Source organism: Megascapheus bottae, chromosome 1 (assembly GCF_031878675.1).
Source record: "Megascapheus bottae isolate mThoBot1 chromosome 1, mThoBot2.hap1, whole genome shotgun sequence".
Lineage (NCBI taxonomy): Eukaryota > Metazoa > Chordata > Mammalia > Rodentia > Geomyidae > Megascapheus > Megascapheus bottae.
The window spans coordinates 63,897,984-63,915,870 of NC_143509.1; the positions used below are offsets into that span (position 1 = coordinate 63,897,984).

General features: G+C 36.0%; 1 protein-coding gene across 5 annotated transcripts in view; it reads left to right on the forward strand.

The window, feature by feature from the left end:
* The window catches only part of Zbtb20 (zinc finger and BTB domain containing 20), a 703,280-nt gene that overhangs the window by 469,277 nt on the left and 216,116 nt on the right, over positions 1-17,887 (forward strand). The window lies entirely within an intron of this gene.

Sequence of the window (17,887 nt, forward strand, 5' to 3'; positions counted from 1 at the left end):
ACCAAAGGGCAAAAAAAGTAAAGAGAAATAACATAGTACATTAAGAACAGCAGTAACACAAGATAAACCTCTTGTTTCCATATCCTAGAGATCCTTTCATTAATATGAGTTTTTATCTCATTTGCGTGGTTTTTTCCCCATATAATCCACTGGGATTTCTTCCTGTTCATTGCCTATTGGTATTTCTTCGTCCATTTTTGTTTCTATTCAGTTGTGTGACTATTGATAGTATGGAAAGTGTTTGTATTGTTTTGCTTTGCTTTGCTTCATTTTTTGGTGGTATTGATACTGTAATGTTCTGGATTTTTTTCCTTTGGGCACAGGGATTACAATTACATTTAATTGAGTTTTTAGTAGAAGTTATCTTTTAAAACACTTCTAATTTTAACATACTTAAGCTTAGCAATATTTTTTATTGCTTGTGTTTCTGTCATTTAAGACATTCTCCCATATGCCTAAGTTTTAAAGAAAACGTACTGTTTTCTTCTAAAATTGTATTTTTTATTTTGTTGTTTTTAAGATGGGATCTCCCTGCATAAATCAGTTTGGTCTTGAACTTTTCATCTGCCTGCCTTTACCTCCTATTATAGGCTTGCTTCAGCACACTCAACTCCCTTCTTACAGTTCAAAGTTTTGCCTTTCATATTTAGTAGTTTTCTTGGAATTAATTTTTGTAATACCTTACATGCATCATATTTTATTTTTTCTTCCGTATGGATAATCAAATTATTCCAGCACCACTTAACAAATTAGTCATACTTAATGACTAATGTACAATGTCATCATTTACCTACATCACATTTGTTTGATGCTCTTTCTTGTTTCAATGTGCTTTTTAAAAATCTCTGTACTTATATGATAGTATCTGAATTATCATAATGTGATAATGTGCTACCTATTGTTAAGGTAAGTCTCTATGCTTTTATGGTTTTTTAAAATTTTTCTTGGCTCTTTTTGAAGTTTGCTATTTAATATAGATTTAAGGGCTAGTTGGTCAATTTTGCTAACAGCCACACTGCATTTTATTTGTAATTACATTAAATTTAGAGAATAATGTTGACAAGCATAGACAATTTTATATAGTTGTCCATCAACTATATCCCTGTACTTCTTCAGAATTTCCTTTATGTTTTGTTTTGATTTTGGGGGTTTTTTTTGTTGGTTTTTTTTTTTTTTTTGCCAGTCCTGGTGCTTGAATTCAGGACTTGAGCACTGTCCTTGGGCTAGAGCTCTACCACTTGAGCCACAGCCCCACTTCCCACTTTTTCTATGTATATGGTGCCAAGAAATCAAACCTGGGTATTTGCACATGCTAGGCAAAAGCAAACTACCACTAGACCAAACTCCCAGCCCATCCTTTAGGATTTTTTTAAATTTTATTTTCTTTCTCCATAAAAGTCTTGAGGCTATTTTATTAAATTTCTCCCTATATTACTTAGATTTGTGTACAGTTATGTAGAGAATCAATTTTCCATTTTACTGTTTATTGCTTATTGTTGCTGTATATTTTGAAACCTTGCTACTTCCCTTATTAGTTCTTAACAATTAAACTCGTAAATTCTCTTATGTTTTCTATATGGCCATGTATATGATAAGTCAGTATTGATATTACTTTTCTTAAATTTAAATTCTGAAACGTTCACTTGCTTTTTCCTGTCATATTGCACTACTAAAGCACTATATAGCATTAAATGCAAATAATGATATCAGGAATAGTTAGTTTCTTAGTTTAAAGGGTATGTTTTTAATTGTTTACAGTCAATCTAGCAATTTGGAAGTATTATTATTCTGACAATGATTATTTCTATTTTTTCTTAAAAATATTTTTAATCATCAAAATTAATTAAAATGGATTACGATGTTCCTACTTCATGTCTCCGGATCAAGCAGTTTCTCATTGTTTTTTGTACGACATTATGTCAGGTATACAATAATATTAGTTTTTATTGCAACAGCAACAGAGAGTAAGCCACAAAAAGCGAGGTCATTTATTTTGGGTGTAGAATGGTTATAACACCATTTGCGTATTTAAAAGGTACTTACTGAATGTTAACTAAATAAACATGTTTTATGTATACACAGAAAAAAAAATGACAACATAGCCCAAACCCCTTTTGAGTCTTTCTTTGGTACTGGATAATTCACCATTGCATTTAAAACATGAATTTCTAAACTAACTTCTTTATAATTTAATGAATACTTCCTTCATTCCTTTTTTTAGGTAAACACATACTTTGTGAACCAGCCCTTGGCAATCATTGACCTTCCCTTTAATTTAGTTCCATTCATAGCTACTTCACATGTACTTTCCACATTATACCTCTTCCTTCAAATAATAAACCCTCATACAAGTTAAATCAGTGACTACTGTTAAGGCTCATTTGGCAAATAATATGAAGTAGAAACTACATGGCAGCAAGTATACTATATTAAGAAGTGATTAGCCTAAGTTCTCCCAGAATAGTTCGTGTTATTATTAAATGGAGGCATTTTGAAGTAATTTATATTGTTTTATGTTTTCAAGATAATTCTTAAATCCCCAAATGCAAAGGAAATTGTTTACATAAGCTTCCTGAAAAAAATGGATTTTTCTTTACTGATATTAATGATGATCTGCAATATTCTACAATAAAAATATTCCTTATTCACAAAGTGGATTAAATAGCAAAAAATGAAGCAAGTATAAAGTGGGTCATTTGATGATTTGCAAATTTTATGGAAATTTCAATGACATATTTGATCAATTTATGAGACATACATATTATTTGTGTTATGAGAACATTCAAGTCATCTATGTGGCATATTTTTAACAATCTTTTATACATAACAACAGATTGAAATTAAACTGTCTTCTTGGGATTGGGATTAAACTGTCTTCCTGGCTGTTTCTAGTCTTTATAAAAATACTTTTTTACCTTTCTCTATTTAAAAGTCACTGAAATGAGAATCAGGAAACCTGATTTCTTGTTCTAGGTCTATCAATTAACTACTTCTGTGACCCTAGGTAGGTGAACTGTCTAACACTGAATGTTATGCAGTTATTTTACTGATAAATGTAGAAAGTTATATTGCTGCTCTGTGAAGCTCTGTGTGTGTGTGTGTGTGTGTGTGTGTGTGTGTGTGTGTGTGTGTCTGTGTGTGTGCATTCTGTATTGTGTATTGTACCTGGCTATCTGTCCATATATAACCACATATAAAACCTCAATTACATGGGCCAAAGACTTAAAGAGAGTCTTCTCTGAAGAAGAAATAAAAATGGCCTATACACACATGAAGATGCTCAACATCTCTGGTCATAAAAGAAATGCAAATCAAAACAACTCTAAGATTCCACCTCACTCCAGTTACAATGGCCAGGATCAAGAAATCTAATAACAACAGATGCTGGAGGGGATGTGGCCAGGAGGGATCACTACTACACTATGGGGGGGAGTGCAAACTCCTTCAACCACTATGGAAAGCAGTATGGCAGTTCCTCAAAAGACTAAACATAGAGCTCCCCTATGACCCAGAAATTCAACTACTAGGCATTTACCCAATTGTCCAGAAACAAAGACATACTAAATCCACTAGCACAACGATGTTCATTGCAGCACTATTTACCGTAGCAAAGATATGGAACCAACCCAGATGTCCCTCAGTTTATGAGTGGATCAACAAGATGTGGTATTTGTACACAATGGAATTCTATGCTGCTGTCAGAAAGAATGACATCGCCCCATTTGTTAGGAAATGGAAAGACTTAGAAAAAATCATATTAAGTGAAGTAAGCCAGACTTAAAGGAACATAGGCTCAATGGTTTCCCTCATTTGTCATGATCAGTAGAAACCTTGGGCTCTCATAGCAGAGATTTGCAATAGAGCAAAACCTAGATACATAAGGCCATACAGTATGACGCTAAATGAAAGGACCTCTAGGATATAGAAACAAAAGCCATATAATGAGTGATTGTTGTCCTTAATGTACTCTGTTATCTCTCATCTCTTTTGCTGTCCCTTGGTTATCTCATATTGTTACAGTATCCCACATTGTTATCTGATATATTGGATAAATGCCTATTTGGTTATTTGAAATTGGATAGGGAAGGGGGGAAAACAAGATGAGGGGTGGGGGTATGGGAGATATGGGGACCAAGACATGATAAAGGGTATCAATGTATGTGAAGTAATGCACTTTCTATCTGGCAAATATAATGTAACCCTTCTGTTAATTACAATAAAGAAATATATGAAAAAAAGAAAAATTTAAAAAACCCTCAATTACATATAGGTTCCACAGGGCAGGTTCCATGGTTCTATTATTCAATAGAACTAATGAGGCAATATCCAAGAATGGAATGAGTATTCCCCTAACAAGGCATTTGAATTTAGTTGATAAGTAAGTAGGAGTTCCTATAGTGTCTTTATCAGGACTGATAGGATAAAAGTACTATTTTCAAAAGTACTTTGGATATTACTTTGCTGAATGGATCATAACTAGATAGATAATCAATATAGACCAAGCAGAACTGAATTCAAGCCTTTGTAGGATAGAGATAAAGTAGAAGCAAAAGCTATGAAGATTCTGAGTTTCATGTTAATTCAAGGGTAACAACTTAAAGATTATTTTTTTAACAATGAACAATAAAAGCCAGGTACTGGTGGCTCAAGCTTGTAATCCTATCTGCTGATGAGACTGAGATCTGAGGACCTTATTTGAAGCCAACCCAGGTAGGAAAGTCTGAAAGATTCTTATCTCCAATTAAGTACTAAAAAAGAAAAATAGCCAGGTGCGGTGGCTCATGCCTCTAATCCTAGCTATTCAGGAGGCTGAGATCTGAAGATCAAGGTTCAAAGCCAGCCTGAGCACAAAAGAACCTGAGAATCTTATCACAAATTAACCTTTAGAAAATAGGAAGTGGGGCTTAGCTCAAGGGTAGGACACTAGCCTTGAGCTGAAGAGCTCAGGAAAATGCCCAGGCCAAGTTCAAGCCCCATGACCCACCAAAAAAAAAAAGAAAGAAAGAAAAGAAAAAAAAAGAAAAAGTGAAGTCAGAACCTGGGCACTGTCCCTGAGCTTCTTTATGCTCAAAGTTAGAGCTACCATTTGAGCCACAGTGCCACTTCTGGCTTTTTCTCTGTATGTGGTACTGAGGAGTTGAACCCAGGGCTTCATGTATGCCAGGCAAGCACTCTTACCACTAAGGGGTAAAACAAGATGAGGGGTGGGGGCAGGGGGAGGGAAATGGGACCAACACATGAGATATGCTATCAATATTTGTGAAGTAATGCACCTTCTTTCTGGTGAATATAATGTAACCCTTCTATTAATTATAATAAAAATATATGAAAAAAGAAAAATAAAAAGTGAAGTTGTGGGGCTGGGAGTTTGGCCTAGTAGTAGAGTATTTGCTAGCATGAATGAAGGCCCAGGTTCGATTCCTTGGTACCACATACATAGAAAAAAGCCAGAAGTGGTGTTGAGGATCAAGTGGTAGAGCTCTAGCCTTGAGAAAGTCCAAGGACAACGCTCAGGCCCTGAACTCAAGTCCCAGGACTGGCAAAAAAAAAAAAAACAACAACAAAAAAAGTGAAGCTGTGGCTCAAATAGTAGGGCACTAGTCTTGAGCACAAAAGATCAGGCCATGAGTTCAAGCTCAGGAATCACACACGCGCAAACACACACACACACACACACAAATGCAAATGTCTAATAACTATATTATAATCTATAGGAATTCAGTGCATATTTATTTAAAAAATAAATTTGAATACTGTAAATATTACACAGTAGGACAAGCACTCATTATGATGGTTGGTGCTAGTTATTGACACAAAAGTCTGCATAGAATATGGCATTGTATCTTCAAGAACTTGACTTTTAAAATAAAACACACAATGTTTTCATTTGTAAATATCTATGTATAGGAAATCTCAGACAAAGGTCAAAATGCAGAAATATTCTTTATAATATAACCAAAAGGTAAAAGAAGCGAACACATCTTTATTCAAAATTAGAGGAATTACTAAGCAAATTATATAACATCCATATATAACCTTATATATTATATATAATATAAAGTACATAGTTTTTAAACATGTTAAGGAATTTTTTCAAGAAAGGATTTTGTGAAATAATATAACTGAAAATAACTTAGCTTAATAGAAACAAATATGTATGTCTAACATGATTTCAAATTATAAAAGTGGAAATGTTTGATAATAATTGAAGAAAATATATTAAAATTTGATAAAGAGTATAAAATTAAGTAATTTTTTTTTTTGCCAGTCCTGGGCTTGAGCTCAAGGTCTAAGCACTGTCCTTAGACTTTCTCAAGGCTAGAGCACTACCACTTCAGCCTCAGCACCACTTCTGGCTTTTTTCTATGTATGTGGTACTGAGGAATCCAACCCGGTCTTCGCGCATGCTAGGCAAGCACTCTACCACTAGGCCAAACTTCCAGCCCGAATTAAGTGATATTTTATTTCTCCTTTTTCTTAAACTTCCCAAATGCTCTAAAATACTCTGTTAGTGAGAAAACAAATGTTAATGAAACAACAAATAATTTAAATAGTAAATCCCAAATTTGATAAAAAGAAAACATGTCTAGTTATAACTTAGCTTCTGAAATATTGTGATAAACAGATTTTTTTTCTCACCTAAACCATTGTTTTCATTCCTTATTATTTCTGTCTCTCTTTTTCTTTCTTGGATCCTTATACTTTGTCTGACCAGTCTGATATTTGACATTCTAAACAGTTATTTTCCTTAGAACCTCATGTCTTTTCACTTCTGCTATTTATATGCTTAAGCCATATTTGCATGCATGTGAAATCATTTTTCAGCACAATGAAAAGCGTCTACCCATGTTTCCAATTTTCTTTAAATTCTAAATTTCTTTCATTAAAAACTTGTTAATCTAATAATAGCATTTGGAGTCATTGAGGCAGATAGATAAAAATAAAGGACATATTCACTATGTTATTGTAGACTCACTTTTTGAGTAGAATAATTGCTACTGAAAAATATATTAGCGGCCCTTCTAAAGAATAGATTGAGCTACGTGCTTTATGTAAAACTGAAGAAACTTAACAACCTGCTTGGCTCTCTACCTAGAAATTGGACCAAAAGAAATAAAAAACAAAAAACAAAAAAGAACAACAAAGAACACAGAAACAATGAAACTGATAGGTTTTTTTTTATCAGTTTATAACATACAAGTAACTTGATCTGCTCCTATTCTAACAAAACTGGATAAGTAAAAATGTATTCTTTAAAAATCTAAATTCCTTACAGTAGCCAGTGGCTAAGTGCTGATAACTAAAAGTTTCCAGAGCTTCCTTCCCTCTTTCTCTTCCTTTTGCCAGAATGAACCTCCTCACATTCCCTCAGACCTCCACTAATAATTCGAGTTAACTCCATAACCATTTTCACCAAGCCCATTTCTTTTTTCAGATAGCTAATCTAGTACAGACAATGATTATACCTTTGTTACCACAGTTTCTGGTAAATTGCATGATCATTGAACCAACTGATGAAGGATTAATAGTTTCATTGAGTTGATTTTAGAAACTAAAATAATTTAAGAAAAAAGTTACTTGGATAAGGTGCTTGTTCTGTATTTTAATGAATCATAGTAGCTTTTAGGCAAGGCTTTTCAAATGATGATTTTAAGTTGTGAACGTCTTTTGGAGTAAACATGATTCAAAAACATTTTTTTGTAAGCCCTTTTATTTTTGCAACTAAAATAGTTGTAATTCTAAAGAACTCGTTTAGTTACTAGTTTGGCAGTCAAAGACTAAGTTTCTCTGATTCCAAGTTTTCTTCCCAGAAAGATGAGAGTAGTAACAGTCCTTATCGATAGTTCTTGTTGTAAGAATTGAATAAGATATTGCATTTCTGAGCCCTAGCTAGGCCTTGAGACAATTACCAGTCAGTGCCTCTTAAAATACCTGGTTGTACTGGTATATACATCTTGGTGACTGAAACTTCTTATGGGACTACAAACTATCAGTAATTCACCTGATACAAAGTCATAGAACCAGTACCTTTCAAGCCTTCTTAGAGGAATATAAACTTGGGAACTGATTTAAAATGGACAACTATTGAGTTCCACTGCCACAGACATTAAGTCCACCTGTTTGATCTAGGGAGAGAACCTGAAATATGTCTCTCGCATGCTTACTAGGTGATTGTGCTGTGGCTGTACAGATGCACCCTTCTCATCCTTAGGTGGCTGGGCTTTGGGAAACATTGCTTTCCCTCCCCCTCACTTCACCTGCTCTTTACTGAAGAGAAAAAGGAGGGGGGTGTTAATGAGGACAAAAGTAGCAACAGTCAATCATCAGCTAATTTGTATTGTTTGGATTAATGATTTGCATAGTCCAAAAGTGAGTTGACTTGAGGATAAAAGCTTGAACTCTGGAACAACAGTTGTTCCCATAACTGTGGAAAGGCTGGCTGTAGTGAACTCTATCTCCTATCTTTTATGGAATCGCTATCTATAGAACTTAGATGAACAAGCACAATTGAAGTATAAAGTGTTAAATGCACGCTTAGATTTACTCAATGCGTTTGCACATTGAAGTAATTAGGATGTATTTAAAAGCATTCTACTTATAATACTTTGTTCTCCATTTCCTACAAATCAAATTAGTGAGGGATAGATTTGATTTTTACATCATTTTGAATTTTTTTAATTTCCTTAGTATTACATTTTTACAAAGTTCAAAATACAACCAACTGTGACTAAATTCATAGAAACCAAACAAAAGTCCAAAGTGCTAGAAAATGAAAAACAGCACCACGTAATATTCAGTAAAACAACACAAGTCATACCTCACAAAGATAGCTGTAATAATACACCTTGTCCATGTCTGATCAATTAATAACAAGTACTTACTCAAATAGCAAACAGCCCATTCTTTTAGTTTGATTAAGGGGCCCCAATTTAATTATTCATCTCAATGAAAATAACATAAAAAGCAACCAGATCTACTTTTAAACAATGTTAACTGTCTCCTATTTTCTTTATGGTATATATAATGCAATGAATAAATGTGAAAAAAGTATAGAGTGATATCCTCGCTTGCTAACGAAGCATGCAAGCAAGATTATTTGTTTTAGGTTCAGTTTACAGAACCAAAACATGGTCATGAAGCTGGTTAGCATAAGACAAGTTTCAGTTTAAATCTTACCTTTCTCACTGTCTGAACTTCCCTATGTCCCAGTTTGCACATATGTAAAGGGAAGGTTATATTTTCTACAATGCAACATTGTTATAACAAGGAATAATATAGTTGAAGTGCCTGGCACTTAATATATAGTCAACATGTGACAGATATTATTATGAATTCAGAAATAAAAGAAAAAATGAAAATTTTCTAATGACTTACTTTCCCAGAAGCTATTTGCATGAATCATAGACTTTATCCTAGGACATTATCAAGATCCCTACACATGTGAATGGTTTTCTTTTATTATCATCGCTCCCCCCAAATTGTTTCCTTCATTACAAATTAATGACCTCAAAAATGCATATTGAGAAATACCCTTTGCACTACTGAAGTACATAATTAGATGAGTAGACTTCAGTAATACAAATTGTTACCATGTTATATTGTTGAAGACACAGAGTACTTTTGGACTGGATCAGATAAGTATAATTTAACCTATTTTCTATAGTCTTATATTTCTAGAACTGTGCATGCCAATGAAAGAAGTGTGTGTGTGTGTGTGTGTGTGTGTGTGTGTGTGTGTGTGTGTGAAAGAGAGACAAAGAGACACAAAGACAGACACAGATACATACCACAGGGAATAAAAATCATTCGTGCTTCATAAGAAAGAGAGGTGGTATCGTATTCAAGTCTGTGTGTAATATATACAAAATGTTCATTAAGTAAATAAAAAAATATTAAAAATATATCTGCATAGTGTAAACAACCTAGCACAAAGGTCGTATATTTAGGTCATCGTAGGGAGTTCTAACCTTGTCTATGGGCTTCAAGATCTCTTTAGTTAGGTTGGCTTCCAGTCAGTGGCAGCCATCTACAGTGATAGCCACCAGTTCTCAGCTGGAGGAAGTGATTAAGCCAGAATAACCCACTGATCTTCTGTCAGAGAACTCTAGTGTATCAGAGCTAGAAGTATCTACAGAATTTCTAACGTCAGTAACTCCTTCCTCAGCTGAAGAAACGATGTTGCCAAAACACTCAGTGGTTACATTTCTTAGAACTCAAACCGATTTCCCAGATTCTTGTCCAGTTCATTCCGGAATGTGGACTGCTTCTTTTGTGATCTCTAATCTCATCTCCCTCCTGGAGATTTCCATACATTCAGAATAGTATCTCCTAAAAACAGAACAGGACAATGAGATCAGAATGAATCTCACCTCTAAAAGGCCACAACAAAGGCAATTTTATTTGATACTTAAATTCTAGGGACTTTTTATATTGAGAAATAAACTTTACTAAGTTATTATTAACCAATAATGACTCATACAAATTACTCTAGTTCCATTTCAAGTGATTATTAGCTGGAGCTAGAGGAAATAGAGAACAAATAATTATTATAATTTGGAGAAAAAAGTGAAGGAAAAAGTGCCCTTGGGGTACAGCCTGAGAAAAAGCAAGGCCAGATGGACTATGGTGAGGATGGTCCAGAGGACCCAGGATGTCACCTAAGAACTCATAGCTCCCCAAAACAGAGGAAACATATGAAATTCATATACGTATATATCTATCTATGTATATATGATTTAAGAAAGAGTTTGGCACTTTGTGCAGATATAATCATTTGCTGTCTTGATGCATGTTTACTGTCTTTGTATCTTTTTGCTCAGTGGAAAAGCCTTATGTTCACATTGGTAAGTCCTGTGACCAGAAATGTTAGTAGCATCCATGAGAGAAGTATAGCATTTGTTAGGTAAATATCTTTCCTACCCACCTAAAGAATGGAGGAAGTGTTGAGAGGCCTGTTGATGGTGAGTTAAACTGGCATACCAGGAATTTTTATAAATGGTTTTCCCATGCTCCATTGAATCTGTGGCTTAGACTTCAGTTGTATACCAGCTGTGCGTACAAAATCTCATAATTATTCTTACTGTATTAAGCATTTTATAGCAATTTTAGCTCTAAAGTGCTATGCAATAGTTTTTATGCAAGTGTACCAGACATGTAAGCTGTTCCAATGAAAACATTTCCTTTCTTTTAGACACATGGTTTTAGGTTTCCAAACTTAGCTTTTTGCATTGACGAAGGAATATTTAGGACAGACACCAGGTTTCTTTCCCTCTCTCTCTCTGTCTCTCTGTCTCTTTCTGTCTTTCTTTGTCTCTCTGTCGCTCCCTCTCCCTCTCCCTCCCTCCCTCCCTCCCTCCCTCCCTCCCTCCCTCCCTCCCTCCCTCTCCCTCTCTCTCTCTCTCTCTCTCTCTCTCTCTCTCTCTCTCTCTCTCTCTCTCTCTCTCTCTCTCTCTCTCTCTCTCTTTCTCTCTCTCTCTCTCTCTCTCTCTCTCCTTTTTTTTGGGAGGAGGAAATACAGTGGAAAAAGGGAGTAAGACTTGGCACTTCATTCCTGCAAACAGCCTCATAGAAAAATGGCATTTCTCTAATTGTATAATATTGACATTAAGAGATTTACCTGCTAAGTAATCTTCCCCCATGACCTGATCTATAGAGAAAGACACCAGAGAGGAAGTTAGAGGAAGGATACCTACCCTCTATCCTTACAGGGTGCAATGGCAAACAAGCAAGAGGACTTGGACTTAACCTCACTGTGAAGGCTGACACCTTCAACACTGCTGTGCATGCTGCTATGCCCTGCAGTGGCAAGTGTTGGGCCTGAGCCCAAAGCTGGTGTGGAGTTTGAACCCTTGGCATTCTGGCCCTGGGCCAAGTGCTATCAATGGAACCCCACTGACACCTTTAGTTATTCTTCCTAGATTAGGATAGTAATTTACTTGTCTCTTTGATTTCAAGTGTCTGGTTTTGTTTCCAGATGCCTCCCAGCTCATCTGTATTCCAGAGGTTTCAAAAGGCTTTAACCTCATTGGTGCTTTCCTTTGTCAGTTCCATTTGGTGAACACAGGAGGGATACAGAGTGACTGGAGAGAGGCAAGAGAGTGTGTGTGTGTGTGTGTGTGTGTGTGTGTGTGTGTGTGTGTGTGTGTGTGTGTGTGTTGTGGGGAGGGCTTGATGTGACTGCAAGAATAAATGAAAGGCACATTCGCTCAGAGTATCAGCTATTATACCAGAGCAAGTCACAATGGAGTTTAAGAGGTGATGTGTAGGACAATGTAGTGAAAAATGTTATTAAGATAGATTCATGTGTAAAAGCCCTCCAACCAGCAGTAATCTCAATCTCTCCCAAACGATTGCAATATATGAAAGAGATAGAAAGCCCATAGAAATTTTATCCCAATGCCAATAAGGTAATAGCATTTGGATTTTAACATGTGATCGTAGGAAAAGGCATTTATGCATGGGTGTCATTTCATGTTTACAAGGGCCTGTCTAGCACTGCTTATTGATTTTACTGCAATTTTTTTCCCCAGGACCCTGAAGATAGATAATTGCTAGAAATGTCCATCATTAGCACAGCACCAAATGCAACCATCACATGAAGAAAAAGATACACATAGGACCCGGCAAGCAAACGTAAAATAGGGCGGAGGAGAGTCACACAATAACATGTGCAGCCATAACTCCAGGCAAACACACATACCCAACACCCTGTGTAGCCATTGCACTGAGAAAATACACACAGCCCCCTGTGCTGCCATCACACATCAGGAAAATACACACATGACACCCCTATGCAACCATCACACCAGGCAAAAGCAGAGACATAAAATGCTAAGTCAATAGGAATGAACAGTTCATAAAAGCCTACTGGAATAGATCACATCACAGCCAGGTACATCTGTTCTCAGCACTAACCATTATCGTTAGCTTAAAATGCTTAAAATCACCGTGCATCCTTAGGTCTGGGGACAGATTATTCCAAGAAGATTCTGCTAAATAGATTTGGCAATGCAGTGAGGGAGACCTCTACTACATTAAAGTGAGGCATTTTGCATCTCAAAGGCTGTCAGCTGTATTTAGAGGAACTGTATGATTGAAGAACAATGCTCCAGGATAGGATAGCAATTTTTCTGGCCCTACTAAATGTAAAGGGATTTTTTTTTCCCTCCCTAACTTGAGCTAAGCACAGAATTGAATGGGTTGTTCTCGAATTGGGAGATGACTAATAAACGCAGAACTGGAAATAGCTTTCAACTTGTGCCGCAAAGGAAGACACTATATCCTGTTTTAAACTGTAGTTCTCAGGTACTGTATCATATGGAAAGGTTTGAATGAGGTTAGATGTCAAGCCATCAGTTTGAGAAAAGTAGGGAGCAACTGTGGTCTGTTGGTTGTGGCTTCAAAGAAGTCGTGTGCCCCTCTGGGGGGAATAAAGGAACCACCCACGTGTTCTTTCACCAGTGCTGTCTCTCTATTGTCCTTCCTTGGTGTGTGATGTTCTGTGAACTGCGTGACACTGGGGTTACTACTCCTATGGGAGCTCGGTATGTCCTTCTGAAGAATGGCCCAAAAGAACTGGGTAGAAAGACTTTCAAGTTTACAGTTCTATCTTGCAATTAGAGTGGCGTTTTGTGTTTCTACTGAGTGAGAGAAGTTTCAAGCTAGCTTGTTAAGAATGATTTACACCACCATTCTAGGAAAAACAAATGCGAGTGACTGAGATTTGAAAGGAAAGAGTAGGGGGAAAGTGCCAGACCAAACAAATCCTAAGTAAATAGGGTGGTTTTGAGGGGTGGATGAGGGTGGATTTTAGTTTGTTTCTTAGCATTTTTGTTGTTGTTGTTGTTATTTTTTAACAAAAGAGAAAAATGTATGTATTGTGATTACTTCTCTCAATGGGTGGAATGAAGCAATGGACAACCATCTCTCTATCTGGTCCATGTAAAAGCAGATTTTCAGGAGGGGGTAGGTATTTCCATTCACATTCCCACGTCTTACATAGAAGGAGCAGAACTGGAAACCAGAACTTAAGAATTTTACTTTTACTCTATTTTGTTTTCCAAATGTGGCAGAAAAAAAAGGTTGTTTTTTTTTTTCGGGTGAGAAAGAAGCATTTTCCATAAAACAATGCACTGGTGACATGAGGTAATTACACGGTGACTGGGGCACACTGCATGGTATACAGGAGAAATTGCACGATACCTACAGGATGACTAGAGGAACTCTAGTTATCACTACCATATTATCTCCTGATAACTATATAATTAGTTTGTGCATCCTAAACGTATGCCTGCTTCAGCTACTCTGATAGAGAAAAAATAAAATAAACTTTTCTGCAAGAGGGGAAAAAAAAGCTAATGAAGAAAGTTGCCAAGAACAGATATTTTGTAATCTGTGCTAAATCTCTGCTGGAAAACATGAACAGTAACGAAGCTGAGAAGACAGTAAAAGAAATTCGGGGCAAGGTGCCAGACGCCCAGACGGAAGGAGAATGTGGACCAAAAGATTGCGACAATCGGGTAATTATGGTTTATGAATTTCAGCTTTAATCTGTAGTTCAGTGAGTCCTGATTAAATATCTGTTAAACACAATTAAAGTTTGTTTTTGTATTTCACCGTCTTGATCAGAATAATTAGAGACTGCGTGTTTCATGTCAAAAGTAGCAAGAGGAATTTTAGTGAATGAACATCGTTTTTAAAAGCCATTTGTAGCACCAGCTGTTGGCATTATTTTATATTTTAGTGTTATCAGCAGAAAGATGGTCCTCTGGATGCTGAGTAGTTTGCAGCAGGACAAGGATGGGATGCCGTTAGGATGGGCCTGTGCGGATAAATGGTGAATGTTTAAGGTTGAGTGTTCACTGACGATGCCGGGAAAGGGAGATGGAGGTTGGAGAAATAGATGTTTTGGTTGAGAGGAGAAGGAAGTCACTTGAGTTGGCTTTCCAAGCCAGGAACCAAGGGAGGGAATTTCTTATGGTATAATCATTCAAGTTTGCACCTATGGGGACTGGTTAGCTTATAGAGATGAGTTGAATGCAGTCACTGAAAGAAGAATGGGAGAAAGATGTAGCATGAGAAAGAACTGTTGTGGTTGGTCCTTAACTAAAAATGTGTGCTTTAAACTCTCCTAGAGTTAATAGCAGGGCAGAAAACACTTACTGCATTAGAAAGTCCTTGGCTGAGAAAAGCAGTATGGATCCCGCAAAGAGGATAAGTTGAAATTTAAATGGGATTAACTAAAACTAGATAAAAAGGTTCATTCTACAAATTTGTGCCAAAAGATGGAGAGCTATAAATTGTTAATTCTTTAAATATTAGGAAGGTATTTGCAAAAATGTCTATGCAGCTTACCATGGTTTGAGGTTTAAAGTAATAACATCTTGTTGGATATGTGAAATTTGGCTACCTGGAATATTTTGGTTCCTGTGCCATATTTTAAAAAATGGCCTCCAAAAGGTCTATATCTTATTCCCAAGAACCCATGTCTATGTTTTGTATCCTTTGTTTCCTTATGTGAGATGTGATTAAACTGAGGACTTTTGAGACCTGAAGGACTTTAAGATTTGAGAGTTGGATTTGCATAGACTCTGCTGTACGAGGATTCTCTTAAGGGAGGAAGACAAGAAGGTCAGAGTCAAATGAGAAATAATGATAGAAGCAGAGGTTTAAGATGGAAATTTGAAGATGCTACAATGCTACACTGCTGGTTTAGAAAACAGATGGAGTCATGAGCTACAAAATGCAGGCAGCCTTTTGACATCAGGAAAGCCAAAGAAAGGAGAACCTCACCTATCATCTCCAGAAAGAATGAAGCCCTGCCTGCTTAGATCTTCTGACCTTCAACATATAGCAAGCTGGATTTCAAGTACACTAAGCCTGTGGTGATTTGTCACAGCAGTAATGGGAAACTGATAGTCCCCATGAGTCTGCTTGACAGACCCAGTATCTATTTAAAAGGTATCTAATTAAAAGCATCTCAGTCAGAGAAAAGGAGTGAACTTCTAGGAATTTAGCTTTCTAAGTTGCATTTTCCCAGGTTTTCTTTGTGCCATCATTCGCAAGTATCTCTTATGGTAAAACTAAGGAACCGTAAATAGTATAGAACAAAATTAACTTCATTTCCAAGCATCCTTTACCAGCAGAATATTCTACAGGTGTAGAAATATTGGCAAGGATGGAGAATTGTAGGTTGTGGATAATTTCCCCAGCAATAATAGAAGTAATTATCTGAGTATTGCATAGGAATATTTGAACACTTTTGACCTACAGAAATAGGAATTTCATGTGGCTAAATGTATACTCAGTGTAATCTCATTTAAGTTCTTCATGAGATTCTAAGACTATGATTTTTTTACTTAAGATGCATAAACTTTAGAGTTATCAAGGGATTAGACTAAGAAAATACTTTATTAACTGGTCTAATGCAATTTAGCAGATTGAAGAATGCATGTGTATATTCATGTGCTATTCAAAAAAAGTGAAAATATTAAAATCATTAGGACCTCTGAATGGAAAATGGGCAGCACCCAAAGTATACAAAGACAGTGCTTGGAATTTGCTGCTTAGAGGCATTTAATGCAAAAGATCATCTAATATTCCAGAAGAAGACAAGTACATCGTGGTGAAAGGTTTGGAACTACCATCAATATGGACACAAATCTTGGTTTTACCACCAGCTCTCAAGTTAAATAACTTCTCTGTACTTCACTTTCCTCCCATTTAACATAGATATGATAACAATGTCAAGTTTATGGATGCTGGTGCAGACAGAATTAAATGAGATAATACATCTAAGACACCTAGGAAGTAACCTGCCACATAGTGAAACATTAGTAAATGTTAGCTGTTATCACTGTGGTCTTTGTCACCATCTTATCAAAGAGTAGCAGACTCAACTGAAACCTTACAAAGGAGAGTAACCCTTGTTTTACAAGTAGTTACTACATTTAGAAAAACTTAGAAATTTTCCATATTACTTTTAGCAATATGGCATTTTCAACAGTAAAATCCATTAACTCTGCTCTTATAGGAGTCACAGATGCCTCTCTCAAACAGTGTAAATTGGGGTCTCAGATTAGTTCTCCATAGTTTATTCTGTAACACAAGAAAAAACACCGCAGAACTGATTTGAGATCAGAACTGTGCAACAAATTTATCACTTGATTTTGGAATCATTCATATATGCTGAATTCCTGGCCTTTAATTAATAAAACCAATACTTTGGATATTAATGTGCTTGGCAAGTACCTATATTCCTTTAAAGTATTTTGAGATATGTTTTAAAAAGCACTGAGATAAAGAGTGCCGCTATTGGCTTTGTTTGCTGTTCTTTTATTAATCATTTAATCATTCATTCAGCAAATATTTGGTGAGCCCCTGCTATTGAGGGATCAGAAATATAGTACTGAGCCAGACTCACAAGGTCTTCCTTTCTTGCATGACTTTCTAGGCAGAGGAGATAACCAATATACTCTGAAGAGTAAAATGGAGAAAATGAAAGTGTATCCCAAAAACCATCTGAGGAGATAGCATGTGGCTGAGATTTAAATAAGGTTAGAAATCAGATGAAGGAAAATCATTTTAGAAAAACTAGACTAGCAATGCAAAAACCCTCAGAAAAGACTCAAGTAAATTACCCATGTGAGTTATGAAAGCTCAGTGAGTGAGAATTATGTTGGAAATGTGGTCAGTAAAGGAGTCATCAATTAGACTGATCAGGTATTTGGGGGAGAACTTTAAATCTTACTCATTGTAGTGGGAACCCATTGAAGATTTTATACAGTAGGACCTGATTCTTTTAAAGAAATCGTAGAAGTTGCCATGTAGAGAATGTGGTGTAGACAGGCAAAAAAAGGAACCAATCCCTGGCCAACTAATAGTTTTA